At 43.5% G+C, this 12,894-nt stretch overlaps 1 protein-coding gene across 9 annotated transcripts in view; it reads right to left on the minus strand.

Annotated features, from left to right (window-relative positions):
• Positions 1–12,894, minus strand: part of LOC131034615 (uncharacterized) — a 226,015-nt gene that overhangs the window by 191,043 nt on the left and 22,078 nt on the right. Inside the window, exons 3-4 of one of the 9 annotated variants that reach the window (XM_057966186.2) lie at positions 669–836; positions 91–194 (exon numbers count right to left, since the gene is read on the minus strand). The exons of 6 other annotated variants lie outside the window; for them this stretch is intronic. The gene's annotated coding sequence lies outside the window, so the exon portion shown is untranslated. Of the gene's footprint in view, positions 1–90; positions 195–668; positions 852–12,894 lie in introns of those variants that run through there. 2 more of the 9 variants (XM_059221464.1, XM_057966200.2) reach the window with 2 other exon arrangements.

Here is a 12,894-nt window from a genome sequence, read left to right on the forward strand (position 1 = left end):
TCCCACCAAAAATAATATCATCAACGTATACTACCACAACAAACACCTGATTTTCAATAGATTTGAAATACAAATTACTAGCAGCATTACCTCTGTGAAAACCCTGTTGTAGAAGATGCTGATCAAGTCTGGAATACCATGCCCTAGGGGCCTATTTAAGACCATATAAGACCTTTTTGAGCCTGCAAACTTACCTGCACACACAAATACTTCTAGTTGTTCCATATAAACTTCCTCTTCCAAAAACCCATTATGAAAAGCTGATTTAACATCCATCTGCCAGGCTTTAAAGTCTTTATAAACTGAGAATGCCAAAAACATACGGATTGCTTTGTGACCAAAATAGTTGCAAAAATTACAGTAGCCATAGAAAGAATAAGACCTTCTAGAATACCAATTCTTCTATCTGTGAGATTCAAAACTGTTAACTCTTGCACTATTAGAACTTTCACCTTTCTCAAACCCCAAACCTGACTGATTATTATTTTGTCTCTATTTACCCAACATTTCACTTAACAATTCTGAACTTTTCCCAAACTTAACTTGCTCTTCTAAAATCACAATTAACTTTTCAATTTCATTTTTTAAAGAAATTAGTTCACTTTCTAGTTTTGAACAATATTCAGTTTTTAGAAGTTCAGATTTTACCATTTCTGCCTGCTTTTTACCTTCTTCAAGTTCAACGTTCAAATTAGTGATAATCTAATTTTTGGCTTCTGCATCTTTCAACTGTTGTGACCTTTCCTTTTTCAATATGCTAATCTCTTCTAAAGCACAAACATGCTCTTCTTCCAAATCCACTTCTCCTTCTGCAACACTGTTAGAATCAACATCACCTGTAGCACATGGTCCTAATGCCATTAACAAAGTTTCACAAACATTAGAATCAGAATTACTAGCATCAAAATTAGTACTTTCTCCCTTAATATATAAACTTTTCTATTTCTTTTGAAACTTTCTTAATTTATAAGCAAACTGTTCTTTTTGAACCCATCTTCTTCATCGTTGTTAGCATAAGGACATTTGGCAGCAAAATGTCCAATTTTCCCACAATTAAAACATTAAAGAGGAAGTTTTCCTTTGAATTTCCCAAGAAATTTTAGTTGCCTTAAAAGCAACTTCTCTCTTTTTGACTCATCATCACTTTGTCATTCTCATTTCATAGGCTGTTAGAATACCATGTAAATCATCTAAAGACTCTCTCACCTCAGAGACTTTCATTAGCTCGAACAGAGGCAAGCTTATCTTAATCTTCTTGAACTCTTCCAGAATGTAAGAGCTTAATCTTTTCAATTCCTCCCTGGGAGGATTCTCCTGTTGTCTCCTTTCTGTAGGTTGAGCGGATGGTGGGACTCATTCATTCTGAGGAGCGGCTGCTTGTCCATACTCTGGTGAATCCTTTGGTGGACCAGGAACGTTGCTGGCGTTGGGATTTGGCGGAGTTGAGAAATTATTCGAAGGGATAGAAGACGTGAGGGGCTCATGGTTCTGATAATTTCTCTGATATGCCCTTGGAGCGGAATTTCCATTCGTTTGTTGAAATGCCTGAACTTCGCCAACCGCTTCCACCAAAACACTATTATTCAATGGAGGAAAGATGTATCCATCTTTAACCTGAGGTTCGTCAGGCGAGACCTTTGAGGATCCATGGTACCTTGGGGCCTCCACGGGGCCATTTGCCGATGCTGGTGGGAATCTATAAGATCCTTGTGGCGGCGTGTAATCTTCAAATTCAGGTGGGAATCTGAAATCCTCTAGGATAAGAGCCTCGTCATATCTTTGTGTTGGGACTATCTCATATCCCGTGGTTGGAGGATTTTCAGGACCCTCAGAATTCCTCATTTCTTGCCGGAAAATATCAGCAGCTACTTGGAATTCATGACACTGTAGCTCAAAATGGTGGCTGGTGTTGTGTAGCCTACACCAAGTTGACAGGGCAGCTTCTGTGAGGAATATCTTATCTGCAAGTCTACTGTCGGAGGGTGGCGGATTGTCCAGCGGTGAAGGCACACCCCCATTATTTGGTGCCGTGTTCCATGCTTTCTTATGGAATCCTTGGTTATTATTGTTATTCTGAAAACCATGATTGTTATTTTGATGCCCGACACTATGTCCTTGATGGTTCTCATGATGATTCAGAGGGTTATTATGGTACCCTCTGTTGGCTCCTTGGTACGGCTGATGATTTCTCTGCATGCTCTGCATCTGGTTATTCTGATTTCTAAGGTAAGTTACTTCAATAGACAACTTTTTCACTTGCTCTATCAGTTCCTTCATGTCATCTCTTTCCTCCTGAGTCCTGGATGGAGTGGCTGTGTTATGTAGATAGACCGGCTTCGATGGTGGGGCCTGTGACATTGGGGCCCCCGGATGCGGCACTAATTGATTGGCTGGTGCAGGAACTGGATTGATGGCAGGGAGATAACTTGCTACGCCAACTTGCGGATTGTAAGGCGTCGTTCCTGCAGCAGTCGCCGGTGATCGTAGGCTAACTTGAAAGCTTCATCATAGGCCGCCTTCAGGTCAACGGGGTTAGTTTGCTGGACGAACATAGAGGTGAAACAATCCAGTGCTGCATAGTATATATTTCGGGCAGCTTCATCACTCACATTGTAAGGGGAGCGTAGCCTGGAGTAGGCTCTTTGGAATCTGTTATTAAAGGCGCCAATTGGCTCCCGTTCTTGTCTCCTTACTTCGATAAATTGTCGATATACTTCTGCTGGGGAGACGGGCAATCTGAATTTGGCCAAGAATGTGTCTTTTATTTGTTGCCAAGTTCCAATAGAGTCCACCGGCAAGTTGATGTACCAATAGAACGCCTCTTCGCCCAAAGAATATGGAAATAGCCGGCAAGCGACATCCTCGTGCCGGATATCCCGATTCTGGAGGATGTCTTCAAATACTTTAATATGTTCTTCAGCAGTGCGATTGACATCATTAATGTGGAACATGGTGCAGAAGTGTTTCGGATTCTTTGGCATGTCGTGATATGCTACGAAAGAAGCGAGTGGTGAGGCATTCACAAGGCGCCAATTCAGCTTTGGGGCTTGTTGTTGTTGGTGGTGGTGTGCCATTGCAAGTATCGGCTGCTGCTGAACAACTGGTTGCGTTGGTGCTTGAGTGAATCTCTGTTGAATACCCACAGTAGCTACTCTTGTTATTGAACGCTGTGATGGTGGAGTCTGGAACAAACGGGTAAGATCTTCGACACTTGGTGAACCTTGACTTGAGGATGCGGTTTCCTTCTTCCCACGTCTTGGCTGGAATGTAAGCTCTTGTAATTTCTTTGCTCCTGCGGTAGATCGCAGAATCCTTTGATGTCTTTCTGGTGAGAATGAATTAATATGCTCCAGCTTCTTGGATCACCGACGGCGGGGAGCACGTGGAGCAAGTGGAAACCTTTGGTTGAGCAAATCTCTTTCAATCTCAACAGCGATCTCAATAGCCTTCTCTCGTTCTCCTTGCAACACCAGCCGAATTTCGTTGTACTGTTCTTCACTTCTACTTATCTTCTGAGCAAAATTAGCTAAGTCAGCAATGATATCCTCCTGATGATCGTCAAATCCCAAACCAGACCATAGAACAAGAGGTGAACTTCTAGTGCCAGGTAGCACCATCTTGAGTCATAATTTCCTCTTTGAACAACAAAATTTCTTCTTCAAATGAAAACACGCCCTCCTTCTAGCGCCAATTCTATTGACGTGTTTTTTATGACGGCATCCAACACAGAATAAAGTTGCCTAACAGTCACTTCACTCTCTTGATCAAAGTGCGATTGCATGTTGATATTTGTAGGAAGCTCAGACAAATCGACTCCAAGGTTCCTTTATGCTACGGGTGTGACTCAGTTGGCGAATGTGATTGCTGGTAATCCAAGGGGCCTTATGTATGTCGGAGATATTTATGTAAGCTCAGGACTTTGTTGACACGGATGATTTGCAATGAAGTTCTAAGTTTTAGATTTTCGGATTATGAAATATGCAGAAAGTAAATAGGAATAGGGTAGAGGGGAAATAAACTAAAGGGTAATCTAATCCTAGGAACAAGGAGACGGGACAAACTTGTGCAAAATCCAACCGCGCTTCGCTTCGCCAGCAAAGCACAACTTACACGAAGGCGGTGCAATCTTCAGGGGGCGTGCTAAAGATTTTCAAATCGTCAAAAGAAACCATCAGATAGAACAATCTCTTCTAACAATCGAAGTTGAACATACACTTATAATGAGGCTCAGACTAACTTTGCACGGTATGCAACAATCAGCTGCATACCAAAAGTATGAGCACAAATTTGGCAACAAGCGATCCTATCAAATCCAGTTCATTTAATTGCATGAAAAAACAAATCTAATCTATGAAGAGAACGAGACCATGCGAGTTCCAAAACAACACAAGAACACACCAACAATTGAACAATGTATTAAGTGTTTGCTTCAAAAACTCTTAGCAACAATCTCTGACGATAGTCTCTCCTGACTACAAATGAGGGGGTCACCCCCTTATATAGGCCTCAAACCCAGATTACATGCAAAACCCTAATTAGGGTTTGCCCAAAAGATTCTCCACACATGATGCAACAAGGTGAGAATCTGCATTAAATAACCCATTATGCCCACTTACAATAAATTTAAAAGGGCCTAAAATAGCGCCCATGATGATGATCATGCCCAGAATATAACGTCGTCATAAATGCCCATCACTCTCCAAGCGACGGCGGCATGCAAGAAGAATCCGTCATAAAACCATTATGAGAGGACGACATGCAAGAAGATTCCCTTATCCTGTGGTGGCATGCGTTGACCGGTCCCGCGTCTAGTCAATGTTCTCTTCAGCCATAAATACGCCATCATGGTTCAATCAAAAGACTTTCGTCCAAAAACGGACGACCATTATCTCGCTCATTAATGGCGTAAGTAATGAACCTACCGACGGCGGCTTCCAATTCTCCGATGGAGACACTTGGCACATTCTCGATGTTGAATTCCATCAAGGCAATCTCCTCTTCGCTTCTGGAAAAGAAACCTTCCCAATCTGCCATGGCCTCCTGTGTTTTCTTCATCATATCGGAGAATGAAGAAACATTTGCAAAATGTTCCTTGGGAAACGAACCGACGAAGAAGAAATCATGTAACTGGGATTTCAAGGAATTTACTGTTATTCCCCCGTCGCTGAGTTTCCTTGAAAATAAAGCTTCCATGGCACTGAGGATTTCTTCCTGTATCCCTCTGATAGATTCCTTCAAGGTGACGGAATCAATGCTGAATTTATCAAAGGTGTTCTTCCCTGAACAGATGGCGTAGAACCATCGGGGAAAGTCGTAGGCTTCATTCTCCTGGATTACTTTCCCGTCTACCAGTGTTTGCCTTGGAGTCCTCATCAGAGCCCTGAGTCGGGAAATGGTTAAGTCTTGGTAGACATCAACATCTTCCCATAGTCCTTCCGCCGTTTCCAACCTACTTAGGAGGGCCATGAACCTTGAATGGAGCTAAGCTAGATCTTCTACAAATTTCCCTGCCTTAACATAAACATCCTCTACCCATTCTCAAGAATTCTGTGCCATTGCCTTTGTAAGTTTCGCATCATCAATTACTTCCTTGGGAAGGAAGCGAGGGGGAGTGGATGAAGGACTTGGTTCCCTGAGGGGTTTCTTGAAACTCCTGACATACTCGCATAGAAGTTCGTTTTCCTCCTTCAGCCGCTTACACTTTGCTTTTGACTTCAGCAATTTCTCCTTCATGGCAAAGGAAGAATCGTCGAAATCTTCCATTACTTGACTGGTGGAAGCATGGCCAAGATCCACCTGTCTGATGACGTAATCTTCTTGCCTAATCTCACTCCTATCCTTATCCACCACAGGTTCAACAATGTGCAAGGTCCAAGCTCCGGATTCTTCCCTGACTACCTTGGAAAACTTCCAAGGGGCCTTTCTTTCCGGTGGCTGATCCATCCTCTTCAATAATTCTTCTAATTCCTGAGCAAGATTGGGCTCTCCTCCTGCTTCATTTCCCAATCTGCCTACCAACCAACCCGGCACGGGGATGGAATGGCTGTAATCCTCTACATGCTCCCATTCTTGAGATTCCTCTTCCATTTCGCCAAGGATAGTCTCTATGAAATTATCCTGGCGAACTTCTTCCAGGTGCGGGGAAACCTCTTGCCTCTGACTTCTTGGCTGATGACGGCCCTGTGAAGCATTGATGCTGAGTATATCAGGTGCTGGAACGTTTCCTGGAAGTGGGCCTACAGGATGCAGGAACATTTCTACTTCTTGTACGCTCGCGGAGCTAACTGGTGAATGTTCCCTTCCTATCCTTGTTCTCTTTTGTGGAGGCTCCTCCTGCTGGGCTTCCTGCTAAACCTCGCGCGGGATTTCCTGTTGGGCATCCTTCGTCTTTGTTATCCTTGGCCTCTTTGGGGCACATTTTCCTTTGTCTATCCGAGCCTCTCTTCCTGCTTGACCCTGTGAAGAGTCTTCAGTTGCCTCGCTGTGAGAATCCAGATTTCCCATCAGTTGGTATGTCAGAGGGACATGGTTTTCAACCAACTTTCTTGTCTGCCTATCAATCCAGTGCTTAGTGAATTTTAGCACTGGCCTAGCCAAAATGTTCAAATCATCTACCTCAGGCTCCGACCAATCTGGCAACAGGATAGGTTGATCTTTTATCCTCTCGAATTCGGGTTGCATCAAATCTGAGTCTTCCTTCACCTGGTCTGGCACCTGATGGATCTCACTTATTCTGATGGTGTCGAGGGGCAATCTGGAGTGCATTCTTCTCCGAACCTCAAAGTCATCCTCGGCACCGGCCCAGTAATCCTCCAAGTGAAATCTATGTATGAATTTGACACCGGCAACCTTCCTGATCTGGCTGTAAGGATCATATTGGGCCCTGGAAGTGTAAAATGGTAGTCAGTAGAATGCCAACTCACTCGCTGCACTTTCAGCGGCCTCCAATCCTGGGCATATGTCCATGAAATCCCCCAAGACAACTGGAAATTCAATAGATTGCTTCTTCTTCTTCTTCTGCAGCTGATCGTAGGCAGTCAATTGCCTCATGAGCTCAAGCAATATAAGCTTATCTGACGGATATCTAGGCAATTTGTAAGACTGGAAGGAGAAACCCTACATCCTGATGTAGGTGAACTTGGGGAACTGCAGGAATGCGGCGCCATACTTCTGGACCAAAGCACTTGCTTGCGGAGACAACCTCATGTGCAACTTATTTTGCATAAGTCGTGTCAAGTACATGGTGAAGGTGTCATTCGCCAACTTGTAAGAATTCACGTTGTGGAGATGTAGCCGAGGATAACATTCATGCACCTTTAGCTGAGCTGGCCCGCAGCCCATGATTCCTTTTGCTGGCAGCCCATCGAATCCACGCCTTCGTGCCAACATATAGAATAGGTAGGAACTCATGAAAAAGGACTGAGACCTTTTCTCCTGCAGGTTCTTCGATTGTTCGTGCAAGTAGTGGCTGATCAATCTAGCCCAGTCAATCAATGTATTAGAATTCATGATCTCGCCAATGTAGAAGAACATCCAAGGCTCGAAGTTCACCGTGCGTGAGCATCCCATTACTCTGCTCAACATTTTTATCATGTCCACATATTCCTGCTTGAACTCGAAGATTGTGAGAGTTTTGGGCATCTTGGAAACGTGTACTCTAGGTTTCAGCAAACATTGCTTGTTGATCAAATCAGCACACCTGGTGGGGCCTGCTTCATAGACTGCTTGGGCTCCGCTGCTGGTCCTATATGTCATGGAGTAATGTGAAGGGATTCTGAAGGCTTCACCAATCGCCTCTGGAGTCAATGTTGCCAGTAACTTGCCGTCTGGCGTTGAGATCGTCCTCCGCTCCAGATTGTAACGTGCTACACATTCCAAGACTAGATCTGGGCATTGAATGGCGGGAGGAAAGCCAACTACTGCAACTATTCCACTTCTCACAATCTTGATAGCTGTCAGAGATGGATTGTGTCCTGCAGTTCCGAACATTCTTATCTTGAATGCAGCCAGTTGAACGTGCCGAAGTTGGTATCACTGATCTCTTCCCATCTTGAATTCAACTGAGAATGGGGAAGAAAACCCTTCGTCTCTGCTTTGATCATTGCCTACCTGGAGATAGTAGTTTTCCTGCTAGGTTCCGCCATCTTGGGAATATTTCAAAATGATGAAATAGAGACTAAGTATAAAAAACTTTTCACTTCTTCACTCTTCCTTTCCTGAATCTCGCACGTGAAAAATGAAATGTTTTTTTTTCAATTTATATAGAATTCTCAAGAGGCATCAAATTAGTAACTGTATTTATGGCGTGTCATACTTTCCTTAATCACTACGACATGCAAGGCAGTTTCCCATGCATGTGAGTTCAAACTTAGAACCTTCCTTAAATGCTCCCAGCCATGCGTCACACTTGGAAGATTCCTCCTGCCAACTCGTTGATTCCATACTTTCCAATTTTGGAGGGAGATTGCAAGATTTTTCTCGGGATTTGCTCAATTCCACTCCGACTTGTCATCTCGTGCCATCGAAGGAACTTTCTCGGCTTTTCTCCATATCCCTATTTTTTAGGGATCTTCCTAAATTTTAGGAGTCAGGTTTATTGGATGGGGAATTTCGTCCCAATTCGAAATCTATAAAAATTTCCATATTTGGCCGGGATTTGATGTCTAAAAATAGCATAATTGAAAATTCGCCCGAGGGGAATTTCTGCTTTTTATTCTTCCTTGACTCCTTGGAATCCGTGCCTTAGGCAAAATTTCAAATTTTCTGTTTGGGTGAAATTTTACCATGCCAAGGATTCATGAATTTTCCACTTGTGAATGCCTTCATGGATTCAGCGCCCCAGACTTGGCTTGGGCGCATTTTGGCTCTGTCCATGGAGAGGCGGAAAATTGTACTTGTGAATGCCTTCTTGGTTTTAGTGCCCCAGACTTGGCTTGAGCGCATTTTCACCCTGTCCATGGAGAGGCGGAAAATTGTACTTATGAATGCCTTCTTGATTTCAACACCCCAGACTTGGCTTGGGCGCATATCCACCCTGTCCATGGAGAGGCAGAAAATTGTTCTTGTGAATGACTCCTTGGTTTCAACGCCCCAGGCCTGACCTGGGCGCATTTTCACCCTGTCCATGGAGAGGCGGAAAATTGTACTTATGAATGCCTTCTTGATTTCAGCGCCCCAGGCCTGACCTGGGCGCATTTTTGCCATGTCCATGGAGAGGCAGAAAATTGTACTTGTGAATGCCTTCTTGATTTCAACGCCCCAGACCTGACTTGGGCACATTTTCACCCTGTCCATGGAGAGGCGGAAAATTGCTCTTGTGAATGACTCCTTGGTTTCAGCGCCCCAGACATGGGCGCATTTTCACCCTATCCATGGAGAGGCGGAAAATTGTACTTGTGAATGCCTTCTTGATTTCAGCACCCCAGACCTAATTTGGGCGCATTTTCACCCTGTCCATGGAGAGGCGGAAAATTGCTCTTGTGAATGACTCCTTGGCTTCAGCGCCCCAGACTTGGCTTGGGCACATTTTCACCCTGTCCATGGAGAGGCGGAAAATTGTACTTATGAATGCCTTCTTGATTTCAGCGCCCCAGGCCTGACCTGGGCGCATTTTTGCCATGTCCATGGAGAGGCGGAAAATTGTACTTGTGAATGACTTCCAGACTTAGCTTATTTTGACCTTCTGTGTTTTTGGAGTGTTTTCCCGAGCTTTCCATTTTAGGCATGGATTTCCAACACTTGACCCATTTCTGGCCACCTTTGACTGCTATCTGACTTTCCGGAAATAGAAATGCCTGTGAATGCCTGATCCTTGTCGCTCTGGCTGACTAGCCCTGCCTATAATAACTTTCCAAAAATAGAAACTTTCCAGGTGTCAGTGTTAGATCCCTGAACCGGGTGCAATAATGACTTACTATAAATAGAAACTTACTAAAAATAGAAATTACTAAAAATAGTAAGTTTGATTTTTGGCAAAATGGCGACATTTCGGGACTTGAAAAAATCCCTAAAAAATAGGGACTTTCTAAAAATAGAAAGTTGTTCTATTTGGGCTCAAATTTTGCTGGGAGGTGCCCTGAAGGATCTTGACTCCAGTCGTATGCTCAGTTTTCTCGAAACCCTAACAGGAACCCCTAAAATCTAGGACAGAAGGCAAAACCCTAGAAAAAGAACAAAACAGGCTTTAGACCTCACAGAACTCGCCTGACAGAGAAGCAGATTAGCACTAACTGACCCCCGAACGTCCCAACAAGAGGGATTGAAGAGATTGCCACTAACACACACAAAAATAGAAGCCAAACGACCAAAAGGGCCTAAAAGCAAAGGGGGGGTCCCTATCTGGGATGGGGTGATGTGTGATTAGGTCACAACAGGTCTTTGTAGGAGGGCGGACTTCCTCATGTTCACACACCACTCACCATCTCCTTAGGCAGACTTTGTGAGACTTATGCACTTTTTACTTGCTTCTTATCTCACCTTAGGGCGGACTTTGAGAAACTTGAGAAACCTTAAACTCTCATTTCAAAGCGGACCTTTGATCCATGATCTTAGGAGGGCGGACTTTTTGCTTCTTTGCACCATGGCTATGACCTCCAAACACTTAGAAACTTCCTTCAACTTTGACAAGGTGAACCTTTTGGAGTTAGGCACCCTCACTCATCACCTTGGGCAGACTTTCTTGCCTCCTTGGACCTTCTTCATCAACGGAGTTGCTTGGGCGGACTTTACTAGCTTCACACCACATTGCTTGGGCGGACTTTCTCCTACATGGCAGACTTTGAGAATTTCCTTCTCCATCAAGGGGTGGACTTTGTTGACTTCCTTGTACCTTCTCCATCATCCATGGGGCGGACTTTGTGAGTCTCCATCTCCATAGGGCAGACTTTACAGCAGGGCGGACTTTAAGAAGGTCACAACCACGCTTCCCTTCCATGAGGGCGGACTTTGTGAGGCTCCTGACATAACATTCGACACCAAACATGATTAGCCAGACTTAGAGAGATACCTGGAAAACATCAAAATTGATAACTTCTTCAATTTTAGCCAGATTAACATGATATTTGGAACCCATACTCAAGTAACCCATTCGACGCGCCATGATCCCTAAAATGTAGGAACTTAGCTTTTTGGGTCAAAACTTAAAAAAATTCGATTGCGATCGATGTAGGCCAGTGGTACTAGTGCAAACACTAGGTCATGTTGATGTGTCTTTTGTACACGACCAAACACAAAATAAAATACCTAAAGGTACCTTATCCTCTCTTGAACAAAGTTTCCCGACTGCTAAAGGATCAATCAAAGAAACTCCAAGGTTCTGTTATGTAGGTTCTCTACGTTTGGATAAGCTCTTTGCGGTACGATGTGATTTTGCTGGAATCACAAGGGGACTTACTTTTGACGACCTGAACGTCTGATTTGCTGGAATCACAAGTCCTGTTTACTAACTGGAAGATAAAGAAATGGCAAAAGATACAAGGTTCAGGAAGTCTACTCTAAGACCTAGAATGCGAGAAGATGGATGAATGACTAGATGGAATCCTACTGGGCTGGGTCTCACCATCAAGCTGAACAATTCAACACCAACTCAGTGTGATCTTCTAAGGGATGTTTCAAATACGTCCAAATCGTACTCCATCAGATACTGATCACCATTCAAGATAATGCGGGAACAACAGAGGTGCTATGACTCGGGATTAAGCTCGTTCTATGCCAATTGACCATGCAAGGCGCTCTTACAGTCAGCAAAAGGCTAGTGGTTTGGACTAGGTGCATTCCATGCGAGTGCATTCAATAACTTCTTTCATTGAATTTAATTATCTATCATCTAAAATGAAGATTCAACAAGAGACCATGCATATTACAAAGAAACAACACACTTCACCATAACTTCAATGAAAATGGAGTTTATTTACAATCAATGGCAACAATTTCTTGCCTTGTCCTCCTAATCTACTCTAATTGCTATTCTATCAACTGACTATTCACTATTTCTAACTATTCACCCACTATTAACTATTTACCAACTATTAACCTTTACAAATGAGGAGCCAAGGCTTTATATAGGGAGCCCTTTACAAACAGGCAGCTCTGATTGATTTAGAATCAATGGCTAGGATTACAAGATAAAAACCCTAATTAGGGTTTGTTACAACAAACTTCCTCTAGCCAATGAGAAAATTACATTCCAAGGGTGAGGACCAATAGGAAGCAGGGGTAGGTACATCGGAGTTTGTGCCGCCTCTGGTAAATTAGGTACATTGAATCTGGTCATACTCAGGTGGACCAATCCAACCGAAGGAATGATGACTGGGAAGCCACCTTGCCTAATGCTTGTGACTTGGTTGATCCTCTTTTCTGTCTCAATTTGATAAATGATGTACCTCTTTTACTCCCAAGTGCTTGATGAGGCTTTCTAATCGTCAAGTCTTCCTTCTCCGATAGCATACCTTGCCTTGAAGTGCTGGCGAAGCCTTTCTTTGTCATCTTGTGAAAGAATGAAGTCTTGAGGTTAACTCGAACTCCTTGAACACCCCTAGTCTTCAAATGCTTCAAAGCACCTTGAGTCTTCCCTTTTGCCTGTGGAATGTCCTTGATGATGATGGACTGGAAGAGGTCGTCCTTGCCCTGGCTTGGTCTTCTTTCATCTACAAAACAAACCAAAAGATGATTAAGGACACATAATAAATTCATTGTAACATAGCATTTTCTACCTTAAATCGTCAACAAGAAGACATCAAAATGAAGTTTGCTCAAGATTCTCCCCAAGGACAGGCCCTATAAGAATTTCGCTCTGGACCCTTTGAAAGGGTCAGGAGCGAAATTTGCATTCCTGGCCAATTTAGACCTCATTTCATCATAATCTCACAACTAGCCCTTTGCCTAGCTCAAACGGGA

The sequence above is a fragment of the Cryptomeria japonica genome, chromosome 5 (genome assembly GCF_030272615.1).
Source record: "Cryptomeria japonica chromosome 5, Sugi_1.0, whole genome shotgun sequence".
Lineage (NCBI taxonomy): Eukaryota > Viridiplantae > Streptophyta > Pinopsida > Cupressales > Cupressaceae > Cryptomeria > Cryptomeria japonica.